This window comes from Melospiza melodia, chromosome 11, assembly GCF_035770615.1.
Source record: "Melospiza melodia melodia isolate bMelMel2 chromosome 11, bMelMel2.pri, whole genome shotgun sequence".
Lineage (NCBI taxonomy): Eukaryota > Metazoa > Chordata > Aves > Passeriformes > Passerellidae > Melospiza > Melospiza melodia.
Genome location: NC_086204.1, coordinates 10317965 through 10330625, shown reverse-complemented (window position 1 = coordinate 10330625; position 12661 = coordinate 10317965). Strand labels below are relative to the sequence as shown.

Here is a 12661-nt window from a genome sequence, read left to right as displayed (position 1 = left end):
GCGAGAGCAAGAGAAGCTGATGTAATGCCTTCCAGGAAAGTGATGAAAGAAAGAGGAAATAAATGTTTGCCTTTTTGTCCTCTTCTCGTCTCAGAGTCACTCATTTGTATTATTAATATCGTTATTTAAAACTGCTTAAGAGACAGTGCATCTGCACTCACTTGATGGGTTTCAAAAGTAAGGGATTTCAGGGTTTTTTTTTGGAAAAACTAAGAAAGATTTAAAAATCTTTCACAAAGATAATCCCCTATTTCCACTCCCCATTTCTCTCTTCATATGCATGCCACAATCTTGTCATAGTGGCTTGGTTTTTTGGGTTTGTGTTTGTTTCATTTTTCTTTGCTAATAAGGTAAAATAATATAGTCCTGTACAGAGAATTCATTATTTCAAGTCTTGTCATATTTTCACTTACTGCTTACAACAGCAAGGACTAAATCTGAGTCTTTTCTTCAGTACAAATAAACTTGTATGTATCTTATGCAACTCATACCTTCATACCTAGTCTTTTATTCACTTTTTATTTACTTAGTTTATTTCTAAGCCCTCAATTTTCATGGTTTTCCCTAAGGTAGTAGTAGATGAACAATAATTTTATTACAAAAGATGTTACCTATACTTCTATAAATTATTTCCACATTGCCAGCAAGCCAGCACGGAATGAGAGTAAGGGATGTCTGCTGTAAATTTAATATAGCTGATTATTTTCAAGCAGATGGACAAAATAACAAATGCTGTAGCAAACATCCATCTAACCTGCCTGTTCTGAGTATTGCGTTTCTGCAGCTCAGTTTTATTTAAATGTTAGGAAATTCTGCTGTTCTCAGTATGTGCCAGAATGCAAAGCACTGATCATTCCAGAACAACCATTAATCCAATCTGTGGTCAAGGAAAGAACATTGACTTTCAGCTAATAATCATTCTGGCATTACAGATAACATGTTTATAAAATGAGAGAGAACCATGTCCTTGTATCTTGGTCAATGAATCCTGCAGTTTTATATTTATTATGGTCTTAAAAATCTATATTCTGACTTTTTGTGAATCACCCTCCTAATTTCTTTTTTTGCAATAAAATAAAAAAACTTTATCTCCTTCAGTGACGTCTGCATTTATTTTCCAGAAAGTCTATGAGAAAAAAAAATACCTCTTCAATGCACTTGGGACATCACTTAAGTGATGCTATCCAAATAACTGACCCACTTCCTAAAAGGCTTGGCTTTTAATGATGTAAAATTTTCTTTTTCTTTAGAAGAAGACAGCAAAACAAAACATACCAAACCACTAAAAAAACCTCCTCTCCAAAAACCCCAATCTAGCTTTAGTTAGGAATACTTTCAAAGAGTTTTCCAGATAGTGTATGAAACTTTCAGGGTTACTTTGAAAGTCTTAACTGCAAAATTGCTTTTCAAGTTTTGGATTTTTGATTCTCATAACAGACAGGCACTTTTGCACAGTCCCTACACGTTGCAGGGTTAAGAGCAATTCAATTTGCACCATGCAAACTATTCTGAGTTGATCGCATGGAGGCTTGAATGGCATTTCCTTCAACTTCACCTGTGTAAGATGGATTCACTCCCTTCCAAACCCTGCTGGCAAGAGCAATACAAACTTGCCAGAACAGACTGGTACAGCACAGGCAAAAAAAAAATACAGTGACACTTTGGTCAAGTCTGCATCCTAAAATTCTTAGGGAAGCTACACAGAATTGGCTTTTTCACTGTATTTACTGCATTCTTTACATTAATAATAAAAAAAATTTCAGGTCTCTTCATAACAGATAAATGAAAACAACATCTAAGTATCTAAGTTCAGCCAGATTTGTTTTTTTTTTTAAAGTTAATTTTAAAACTTTAAAATCCTATGCCTAGAACATAGCTAGTGTTCTGTTCTCATTTTTATTTAGAAGAAGTATCTAGTGCATTCTACTAGTATAGTAAAGCTGACAGTCAAAAACTACCTCCAGGGGTCTGAAACTTTCTGTGACATCTTTCCCCAAGTTAAAAAAAAGGGGGGGGGGAGGGGGGAGAGAATTTTGCTGTGTTATTGTTCTGTTTGCTTGTTGAGGACAAGAAAGGCCTTTTTGAGTTAATGACTGTGGCGTCGGGTGCCTGCAGCAGCCCAGCCCTGCCGCGGTGCGGGGGTGGCTGCCGGGCGGGCCGCAGGCCTCGGGCCTTGCTGGGCAGGGCAGCGGCAGCAGCACCCTCGGCCCTTCCCCGCTCCTTCAGCCCCGCTCCGCTGCGCTGCCCGGGCCGGCGGGTTCCTGCCGCGTTCCCTCACGGATCTCCCGGCTGCTGCGGCCTCCGCACCGCACACGGACACACAGACAGACAGACAGACAGCCGCAGGACAGCGCTGACCCTGCCCGCGGGCTGGGCGGGCACAGCTGCAGGAGCCCGGCACGGCCCTCACAGCCTTCCTGCGGCTGTACGGGTGCCTGAAACCCGACTGCGGGGGAACAGAGCTCTCAGCGTTTCCTTTCTCCTCCAGGGCTGTTCTCAGACAGCCTCACACATAACCGAGGTGGGGGAGGGAAGCCCGGGCAGCCCATCAGGAGGGATCAGTGTCACCATCACCGCCACCGCCCCGCACTGCAGCATCGCGGAGCGCGCCTGTGCCGCCGCCCTCCCTCCTCCGGCCTCACCTGCCCTTCCCTCCGTCCCTTTCCCAGGGACAGGTTCCTCCCTCCTCCGGCCTCACCTGCCCTTCCCTCCGTCCCTTTCCCAGGGACAGGTTCCTCCCTTCTCCCGGCCTCACCTGCCCTTCCCTCCGTCCCTTTCCCAGGGACAGGTTCCTCCCTCCTGGGCCTCACCTGCCCTTCCCTCCGTCCCTTTCCCAGGGACAGGTTCCTCCCTTCTCCCGGCCTCACCTGCCCTTCCCTCCGTCCCTTTCCCAGGGACAGGTTCCTCCCTCCTCCGGCCTCACCTGCCCTTCCCTTCGTCCCTTTGCCAGGGACAGGTTTCTCCCTGCTGTCCTGCTGACCCCTGATGTGCTGTCCTAATGGTGCAAACAGCACTTGACAAATTCAGGGATGGCCCTGGAGCATACTTTGGGTTTTGGTACTGCTGCTTGAACACTGCTGTGACAGCCATGTGACCCTCTACTTGTGCAAATTTGTGGTGGAAAAGAGATCTAACATCTTCTGTTTTGGCTAAAAATATCCTATAAATGTGTACAAAATTATTCATGGTGTCAAGCTTAAGGCTTGGAAGAAAACAAAATCATAGACACTGAGATAAAAATGAAATGTCAGAAGTATATAGTAACATTCCTAAATTTTTGGTCTCCAAAGTTGTGTCTTTCCCACTTTATAGAAATCTTTCTAGTTAATTTATTGAATTAACTTAGCACTGTCCAAATACCACCTAGATTTCACTTCTAACACAACCAAATTACTGATAAGATAATTCACAGTTCACAGGACTGAACATTTTTGAGTCAGCTTTTTGAGTTGAACACTTTAAGTATTTCAAAATGAAGTACGTAAAGAAAATATTTTAGTTTTACATCATCGTAACCCTATCACAAGTTAGGAGGCTTTGCAGGTCAGTTTCCCAATGTAAGATGCTTTGCAGGTCAGTTTCCCAATGTAAGATAAAGACATATTCAGCTTATTTTTGTACATTTTTTCCTTTTGGCCATACAGAAAAGGAGACCTCCATAGTGTATCAAGTAAAAAATTGAGCTCTGGTACATGTTCAAAACAATTATCACTCAAAATTTCAGTTTAGGGTAGTGCATTCTACTGCATAAGCATGTCTGAAAAAATGAAAAAAGGTAACAATATTTTAAAAAACAAAACAAGAAGTCATCATTTGAGCTACTTGGTATAAACACAAGCCATTTGTGCTGAGGATTTGAAAGAGGTACAATTGTGGTTTATTTTTATGAAATCAGCAGTGCAATAATGTCATTGACAGAGAACATGGAAACCTCTTCTGTTAGTTCCTATATTTAGACAAGCTGTAGCCTACCAGGGGGCTGCCACAAGTACCTTCTAAAATATCATTATCGTTTGCTCTGTTATCACTTTTTAAATTACAGAACTTCTGTCATTTTAAAACTGCTATGAGTAACTGAACACATAGTAAAATTCCCCTCAGTTTATTACAAAGAAAATAAAGATAGATGAAGGTCATGGTTTCCTAATGCTATGTATAATTTTAAATTGTTCAGTAAAGCAAGAATCTGCAAGAATTTCTACCCATCTCCTTGAGTCATTTGTCCTTTTACATTCTTCTCCTGCTGTATAAAAAATGCATAAAGTTTCTTTCTCCTAAGAGCAGCAGTAATTTTAGTGGTCCTTGGGGATCCCTGAGGCCAGTGGAAGGTGCAAAGTCCTTTTCCCTTTCCCACAGACTCTGGGGTACACCCTGTAGGGGTTCACATGCAGGTGAAGGCTGTATTGGAAATGTTACACTTGGTTTTGCACCCCAGGCTCAGTCCCCTGGTGCTTGGGGCCAAGAGGAGGAATAGAGCCTCTCCTGCTCCTGTGATATATAATTTTGTTATATAGATATATATTTATATAACCCCCACACACGAGTTCCCTGTCCTGGGGTGAGGGAAGCTGCAGCCCCCCAGCCAGCCCTGCTGTTCACATTCAAGCAGCAGGGAAACAGCTGCCCTCCACTTCAGCTCCTTTTCCTTATAAAGCTCAAGCACGACTCAAAGAAATTCTACTCCAGATTCTAGCAATATGGCAAATATGAGTCCAAACAAAAGTATGGTTCAGAAAAAAAAACTGACTAGTTACTTTAAATGGCCACTGAAATAAAGAAGAAAGAGGTTAAAAAAAAGATGTCAAAGTAATAGTAATTTACAGCTCCTGTGTGTTTAAAATTGCAATAAATCAGAGACAGATATTTTGACAGAAGAAACCAGAACTACTGTAACATGGGTAAAATTTCCCCACCCATGGTACTGTTAACTTGTATTCACTCATTTTGTTGAATATTACTCATTCTACACAAGCTCACAATTTAAATTTATGTCATATCACCAAACAAACCAACAAAACAAACCAACAAAACTCACAATCAAATTAGGGAAAAAAGAAACAACGCAAAACCTAAACCACCAGATCAGACAATCCCCATCTGAGAGGAGCTTCACCTTTTTTGACCTGGTAAAGTAGAAATAGTGAGAATGAGCTGAACTTGGAAAGCAAGAGAATTGACTTTATTTCTAATCTGTAACTGTGCCAGGGCCGAGAAAGGCAGAGGCAAAATATTCAGGGTTACAGATGACAAGTGACTGTGAAAAGGAATCTTTGGGATCTGAAAAGATGGAAATAGTGAAGGAAAAAAGGAAGATGAGGTTGGGGAAGAACTTTGAGTGAGATAGGGCCTTTCCTTCAACACTAAAGTAAATGTTCTTTTGGAAAATGAGAAACAAGTATGTTCACTTGTCCTCTCAATGGCACAAAACATAATTTTATGTAATTTATTGATATCTGATAGATTCCTATCTGAATTCCACAAGGTGGGCTCTGAATGCTGGAGGATGATCTATTATTCACCTCCAGAATATTTTAGTGAAATAGGGCAGATAGAGAAGACAGAGAAATGAAATCACTGACAGATGTGACAAAAATCATCCCTGGTAAAACACAAACTGAAGCCCACAACCTAGATTATCTTACTGGCTGCTGCAAAGCCATCCTTTCAAAGCCAATTATGCCACCATTTAAATACACCATAATGAGAAATAGATCAGCAGCTTTGGAGGTTACTTGCCTCTCTGTTTTTTAGTACACCACACATCTCCTTAGCATGCAGGAGAGGTTGGGGAGGGGGCTGTGGCTGGCAGGATAAGGTACTGGCCCTGATGAACAGCTGAGTGCACATCTTCATGGCAGGACAAGGATGTGCAGCTTTGGTAACACAATCTCAGGAATAAAACACCAAGTGGGAAATGTATGCTTTCCTGCAGGCATAAGCAGGCTGTATTCTTTTTCATGAAATTGGGAGTTAAGATGGTTGCCTAAAATACTTTACAACATGATCTGATCAACAGGTTGAGCCCAATGCTGACAACAAACTCAGTGGTGTCTCTTATATCTCTGTAAGGCTGAAGGGCAGCCAGAAAGCTAATTGAAGAACACTTTTGTCCTATCAGCCTTTAAAAATTATAGGAAAAATTTAAAAAACATGATTCCTACCTTCCTAAACTCTTAATTAAAAAAACCCAAAAAGTCCAGGCAAAAAGAATGCACTAAATCTATCTGAAAATACAGATTAAAAAAAAAATCACTGTCACAAAGAAGTGTATAATCTAGTTAACATATAAATATACAAAGCAAGTCAGAAAGCTCGAACAGACAACTGTGCATACTGCCAACAGAAAATTTCAGCACACCATACATACATACATCTTCAGTATCTTCAGGACTCATATGACAAAGTCACTGTAGCCAAATGAAAAAGAACAAATGTATAATTCATAAGGAATAGCTTTTTAACACACCAGAGCTTTTGGCTGTCTAAAAATAGAGCTGTGAAACATAAAAAGCAGTATTATTGTCTCTAAGACTACAATCATATTTTATTTTCCTAATATTTTCCTCAGTAAAACCTATGGTTTGGAGCTCATTCCTATCTTTTGTAGACCCTTTTTTTCCTGTTGATTTATGTGTCTTTACTGGAAGGCTTTAGAAAGGAGTATGTTTACTAGTAACATTCCTTTGAGCTACAGTTTTTTTTTTTTATTATGGCACATATTTGACACAGAAATTGTGTGTCACAAAATGATCACAAATGCAGGAAAACATATCCCCCACAGTCAAATATTTCTCCTATGATATACCCTGTATGTATAAGACAAGGCAATGGTTGAAAATTAATGCAACATAAAGACTGTCCAGCCTGACCTTCAGCTGTCCTTTGGAAACATTTTCAGACATCCATCACCTTTTATTTATTTTTTTCTCCATTCAATGTAAACATCTGGCATACAAGTGAATTGCAGTGTAACTACAAGAAATAATCCAGTTTTAAAGCTTGTGCAAGAATCAGAGGACATAAGTGCTAAATGACTGGACAAATCTGGACAACAGCAGCAAACACCAGAAAGGAAATAGATATGCACACTCTGGTAAAATAAAAATGCAGTACTTGCAAGATCAATTATAGATGATCTCACTTTTTTTTTAACCTAGTTGGCAGGTAGCTTTGAAAAGGAAAATAGATGTCATCTAGCTGACAAGAAAGCACCTCTTGTAGAAGATTAGACACAAGTACCCCGTTAAAGTTAAATACTAGAGACTTACACATCTTCATGGTAATACACATACTCCAAACCTGCTGCAGCCCCATGGACACACAGTAGCTCAACCCCAGAACTGTCAGGCTATATTATTTTCAGTACAGTAATTATTTCAGTGACCTACTTTTTCTGTGACCAGCTTCCTACTCTAGGCAAGAATCAAAGCATAAAGCAGGAAAGTTTTATTAATATTATCAAAGATTCTGTCTCCGGTTTAGATTCTACATTTGAGTCAACAAGAAAGAAACTTGATGTGGACATACTTAGTGAAAGTCTATTGCACAGCAAAACACAGAGGTTACAGAGTGAGTGGTTTCCCCCTTGAGAAATGTATAATGTTTTTATGTTGATTATTCCTCTATTTTTTTTCCAGGATGTGGAGCAGTGCACATACTTTTGCCAGTTGAGGACCCACAACATAAGAAAAATTGTGTGATTTAACCTAGCTCATTACTTTCATTTTAAATTATACCTCCAGTTGGAGAAGAAGGGCAAATAAAACTGGTTTCAGCATAAATGTCCTGCATTTATTAATGTAGGTTTATACTTCACTATTACCCTAGTTTCTTCCTCACTTCAGGGAAAAAAAAATCCATTCTTGGTGCCATGTAAGAGGCAGCTTGTCTCCCAATTGCACAGGACCTCTTGAACTAAAAATATATTTGGGCAAAAGAAGGGATATGGTTGGGAAAGGCTCTATCCTTTTGCATCATGAAAGGGGTGAGATTCCATCCCAGCAGATCAGTTTCCTACCAGCAGCTGGTGATCACTATAGGAGCAGCTGGAATATTCAAACCTTCATCACTTTTCAGGTTGTGAAAACTAAGGACCAAACTTGTCCCTAAATAAATATTTTGCCTATCTCACCAACAGAAGTATTAGTTCATTATTTACCTTCCTATGTGGAAAGAAGCCTCCTTCCCAGCTGCCCAGAACCACTTCACCATCAAAACTGTCACTGCTTCTAAACTTGCCAAGGGCTACTTCTCTGAGCTCTATTGTCACTGACTCATCAAATCTGAAATGATGTCTCTGACCTTTGAATCAGTTGTCTTATTTCTCTTTTGACACCAATGACAACTAGAGGAAAAATGTAGATGAAACACTCAGAAAATAACAGTGAAAGCAAGCTGACAATGCCAAATCCATCTAGAAAAGCATCAGTTCTTAAAGATGCTGAATGCTCTGTGTGAAATAAAGATGCTCTCAGCAGTTGCTGCTTCTTTGGAATTCAGTTGTTAAGCTCTAAATATTTTGACTAAAAAAAAATTAAAAAGCAGAGGGATACCTGCAGCCTTCTCCAGTGACTCTCAGTGCACACAGAAGTGTCAAAGACCTTGCGTAAGAGCCAGTTTTACATAAGGCTCAAATCTCCTGTACACAGTGAGGCCAAGGAAGGGAATCTTATGGAACACTGGGGAACAGCCAGTCCTTTTCATCTGTCTCCCACCACTGTTGTATTCACTGCACCTACCTAATTGTAACTCTCAAAAATCAAACTGTGAGGATGCTTCCCCAGGCAAAATAATTTGATCTGCCCATGTCCATTATATTTCCCCTTTTGGATCAGTTAAAATGCAACAAAAAATATTCGAGTTTTATAACATAGTGCAATATATAATTAACTTTGCACAAAGCCCAAATTTTTAAACTTGAATGTTGATAAATGCTAAGCTGGTAAATCCCTATTTGGGATCATCCAGCCTGAAATGCTGTGCTGAACTTTAAACAGTCAAAATTCACCCAAGCCATTGATCTGTATGAGGGATCTCCTTTAGGAATTATGGTCCCTTTTATGAATCCCTTTGAGCTCTCCCAGGCAAGTGGAAGACTTGACTTTCACACATTTAATGGCCAATATTAACCAGGAAGGAAGGCAGCTCTTAGGTTTGCTCACAAATCACTTCTGAATAACTCTTCCTCCAGTGTCTGTCTCTCTGATCTTTGCAGTGTTTCTAATATGAGGACATCAGCCCTCCTTTTTTTTTGTTGTTTTCCTGTTTTCCCTGGCAGAGATTATCAGAACATGGTAGCAAACATTTCAATAGAAAATAAAATACAAAACTCCATGAACAGCACTACCCCAAACTGTCAATTGCAATAAAACATGAGTACCTAACAAATCTCAACAAGACAAAACCATTTTAACATACTGGTAAAAACCGAGTGCTGGAAAAAAATGGACTTTGATCATATGAAATGCATGAAAGGAAAAAGGGAGACATGCCAAAGGAGGAAAGAATTGCTCCTACTTCTGTGACTTCTTGAATAAATGACCTATTTCTAATTTGAAGCTGAATTCTCCCCAAGAACTACCATCATTACAGATTTTGTACATCAAAATTCAAACTGGAGATTATTCTGATATTACTGGATATATTAGAGAGAGAAACTTCCTATAAAAGAGCAGACATAAGTATTGAGACATTGGTAATTACTAAATGTCAAAAATTAATGTCAAATTGTAAAACAGTATAATAGAAAGACAAACTGCAGGATGATGTTCAGAACATGTAATTCATGTACAGGAACAGAAAGAGTTTAGTTCTGAATGGAGATTGCTGCTCCAAGCTAAATTGGGTACCAATGTATTCATACAATGTGGGGTAAAATCCTAAAAGATAATTACTTGCTCCAAACAGAAATTTTTCTCACTCCCTTTTCTAACCAGTCTCAAATTTGTCTTTTGAAGTATCCTGTCTGTGCTTTATTTTGGATTTTAATTTCTGTTCTTTGAGTGAGGGTGGTTTGGTAAGGAGATTTTACTCATCTGCTTATAGGTACTAAATTATATTTTACTTGATTTCTTGTTCTGCCCTTTTAGTGATGTAAATCTGTCTGTCTAGTTGTTTCTAACAGGAGCTTTAGGATAGGTTTTGATGGAAACAACAATCTAATTATAACTCACATTTTCAATGCAATAAACTATATAACAATTTTTACCTCATAAAGACTAAGAAAAGAGTGAGGGTGAGTACAGTTTCCCATTCAGGTTAAAACAGCCTATAGTTTAAAAAAAATTTAAAAAAGAGAATATTTATTTGATTTAATTATCTCCATTTAAAAGTTCTCAATACACAAAACAATCATCCTGCACATGTATTTGCTCTAAATGTATTACTAATGACTTCAGCAAATGTCCATCAGGCTAACAACCACTGTGGAACTGTAACATCTCATTTTACTGAACAAAACAAAAAGCAGGCAGCATGTGTTCTGTACTCTGAGGGGATGGTACAGATATTTGTGACACATTATGGAATGGAGTTTACTCTTGCATGACTTCAGACTTTTAAAAAATATTTTTCAAAATGTCATAGCATATAATATGTGGTTTCCTAAGCACCATGAATTCTTCCTTGGCCCTGTTTCTGACTTACCTGACTTTAGGTACTGAGAGATCTCAGTTTGTCTGTCTAGTCACAAGAGACCCATGTCCAAAGAAACAACCGCAGATAGCCATCTCAATAAAAAGAAAAGCTAAAGGTTTGGGTATTACATTATACTCAATAATGTGTTTCCTCCGAGGTGAAACTGTGTTATTACATAGGCAAGGCTGAGTTTTCCAATTCTGTTTTAAGGACATGTACACCACAACAAGACATTCAAGGCTCCTGATTATTAACAATGTTATTCACTCAAGGAGTAATTTGAACAAACATTGGTTGCCAGAGATAGTTAGCACTGCATTACAGTTCTTAAGGTCAGTGGCGTTTTGCTTTGCAGGTGTGAAAAGAAAAATTCCTATAGGAACACTCTGTTCAAAACATTCAGATAATTCCAATTTTAAAATTCCCTTTAAAGTTACTGAATTATGCAAAAGAAATAGCATTTACTTACCATGTCAGTTTGCTGGGATACGAATCGCACATTTCAGATTCAAATATTTTTGGTAAAACAGGTTTCCAAATACGTAAATACATTCAGAGATTCTGTGGAGAAAATAGAGAGGCAACATGAGTGTTTGTGCGGGGTCTGTTGTAGGAGTGCTACAGAATACACTTACAGTATTCCAGTGTTATTATATATTAGCCTTATGAAAATTTTGAAAACCTCTTTTTATTAAAAAGCTGGGAATTTTGGTATACATATTTTTTATTTTGTATAGAGTCAGTCTGTCTCTTTTAGAAACACCATGTCCTGGAAAAAAAAAAGCCTTTTTTGCCTTTTTTTCCCTCCCTTTTTTAAACAAGAGAACAAGAATTTTCTATTCAGCTACAATAATCACTTTCCAGCTACCACATTCATCAAAGAATGAACAATTCATTAGGGTAACATATGCAGGAGTTTGCTTGTATATATTCATATTGTCTTCTGCCTGAAAAGAGTTAAATAGAGCATATAAATGATGAATACAGAGCGTCTTGGGATACAACACAACTAAAATGGGTTAATTAGTGAAAAACATGCATCAGACTTTAAGGCTCAACTGTAAATGTTACGGTTTTTTAAACCTATTATATCTGCTGATAATATTTGGGATTATGGATAATATTTATAAAAAGATGTTAATTTCCAAAAGGAGTTGAGTGGAAGATATTAAAGAGTAGGAAACATTCGTTGTTTGAATAAGAGTTCAGATGCATTCACATTAAACATACATTAGCGAATACATTTCTTTGACATGCTCGTATAGAAGCATAATACGTAAGTGACCTAGAAAACACAGGCGTTGTATAATCAATGACAAAAACATTGAGACAGATAAGCCCCGAGATCTTTGATCAAATATATTCTTTGGCAAACAAACAAAACATGTTATCCTGACAAATAACGCTGTGGGAGCGGCGGCGGTGCCAGCACCGCCCTCCGAGCGCTCTGCGGCAGCCGCAGCCCGGCGAGCCCGGCCGGAGCTCCAGGCCCTGGGCAGGGCGGCACTCGGGCTGCTGCCTCTGCCAGCCCTCTCAGGGCAGCCTCTGGCTCCCGGCTGCCTCTGCCAGCCCTCTCAGGGCAGCCTCTGGCTCCCTGCTGCCTCTGCCAGCCCTCTCAGGGCAGCCTCTGGCTCCCTGCTGCCTCTGCCAGCCCTCTCAGGGCAGCCTCTGGCTCCCTGCTGCCTCTGCCAGCCCTCTCAGGGCAGCCTCTGGCTCCCTGCTGCCTCTGCCAGCCCTCTCAGGGCAGCCTCTGGCTCCCGGCTGCCTCTGCCAGCCCTCTCAGGGCAGCCTCTGGCTCCCTGCTGCCTCTGCCAGCCCTCTCAGGGCAGCCTCTGGCTCCCTGCTGCCTCTGCCAGCCCTCTCAGGGCAGCCTCTGGCTCCCTGCTGCCTCTGCCAGCCCTCTCAGGGCAGCCTTTCGCTCCCTGCTGCCTCTGCCAGCCCTCTCAGGGCAGCCTTTCGCTCCCTGCTGCCTCTGCCAGCCCGCTCAGGGCAGCCTCTCGCTCCCTTCTTTGTGCTTTGTCATGTT

At 40.1% G+C, this 12661-nt stretch overlaps 1 long non-coding RNA gene across 5 annotated transcripts in view; it reads right to left on the bottom strand.

The window, feature by feature from the left end:
* Positions 1 to 11925, bottom strand: part of LOC134422991 (uncharacterized) — a 121874-nt gene extending 109949 nt beyond the window's left edge. For all 5 annotated transcript variants that reach the window (XR_010028973.1, XR_010028972.1, XR_010028971.1 and 2 more), the window contains exon 1: positions 11105 to 11925. This is a non-coding gene — a long non-coding RNA (uncharacterized LOC134422991). The remainder of the gene's footprint in view (positions 1 to 11104) is intronic.
* Between the last annotated feature and the right edge of the window lie 736 nt (positions 11926 to 12661).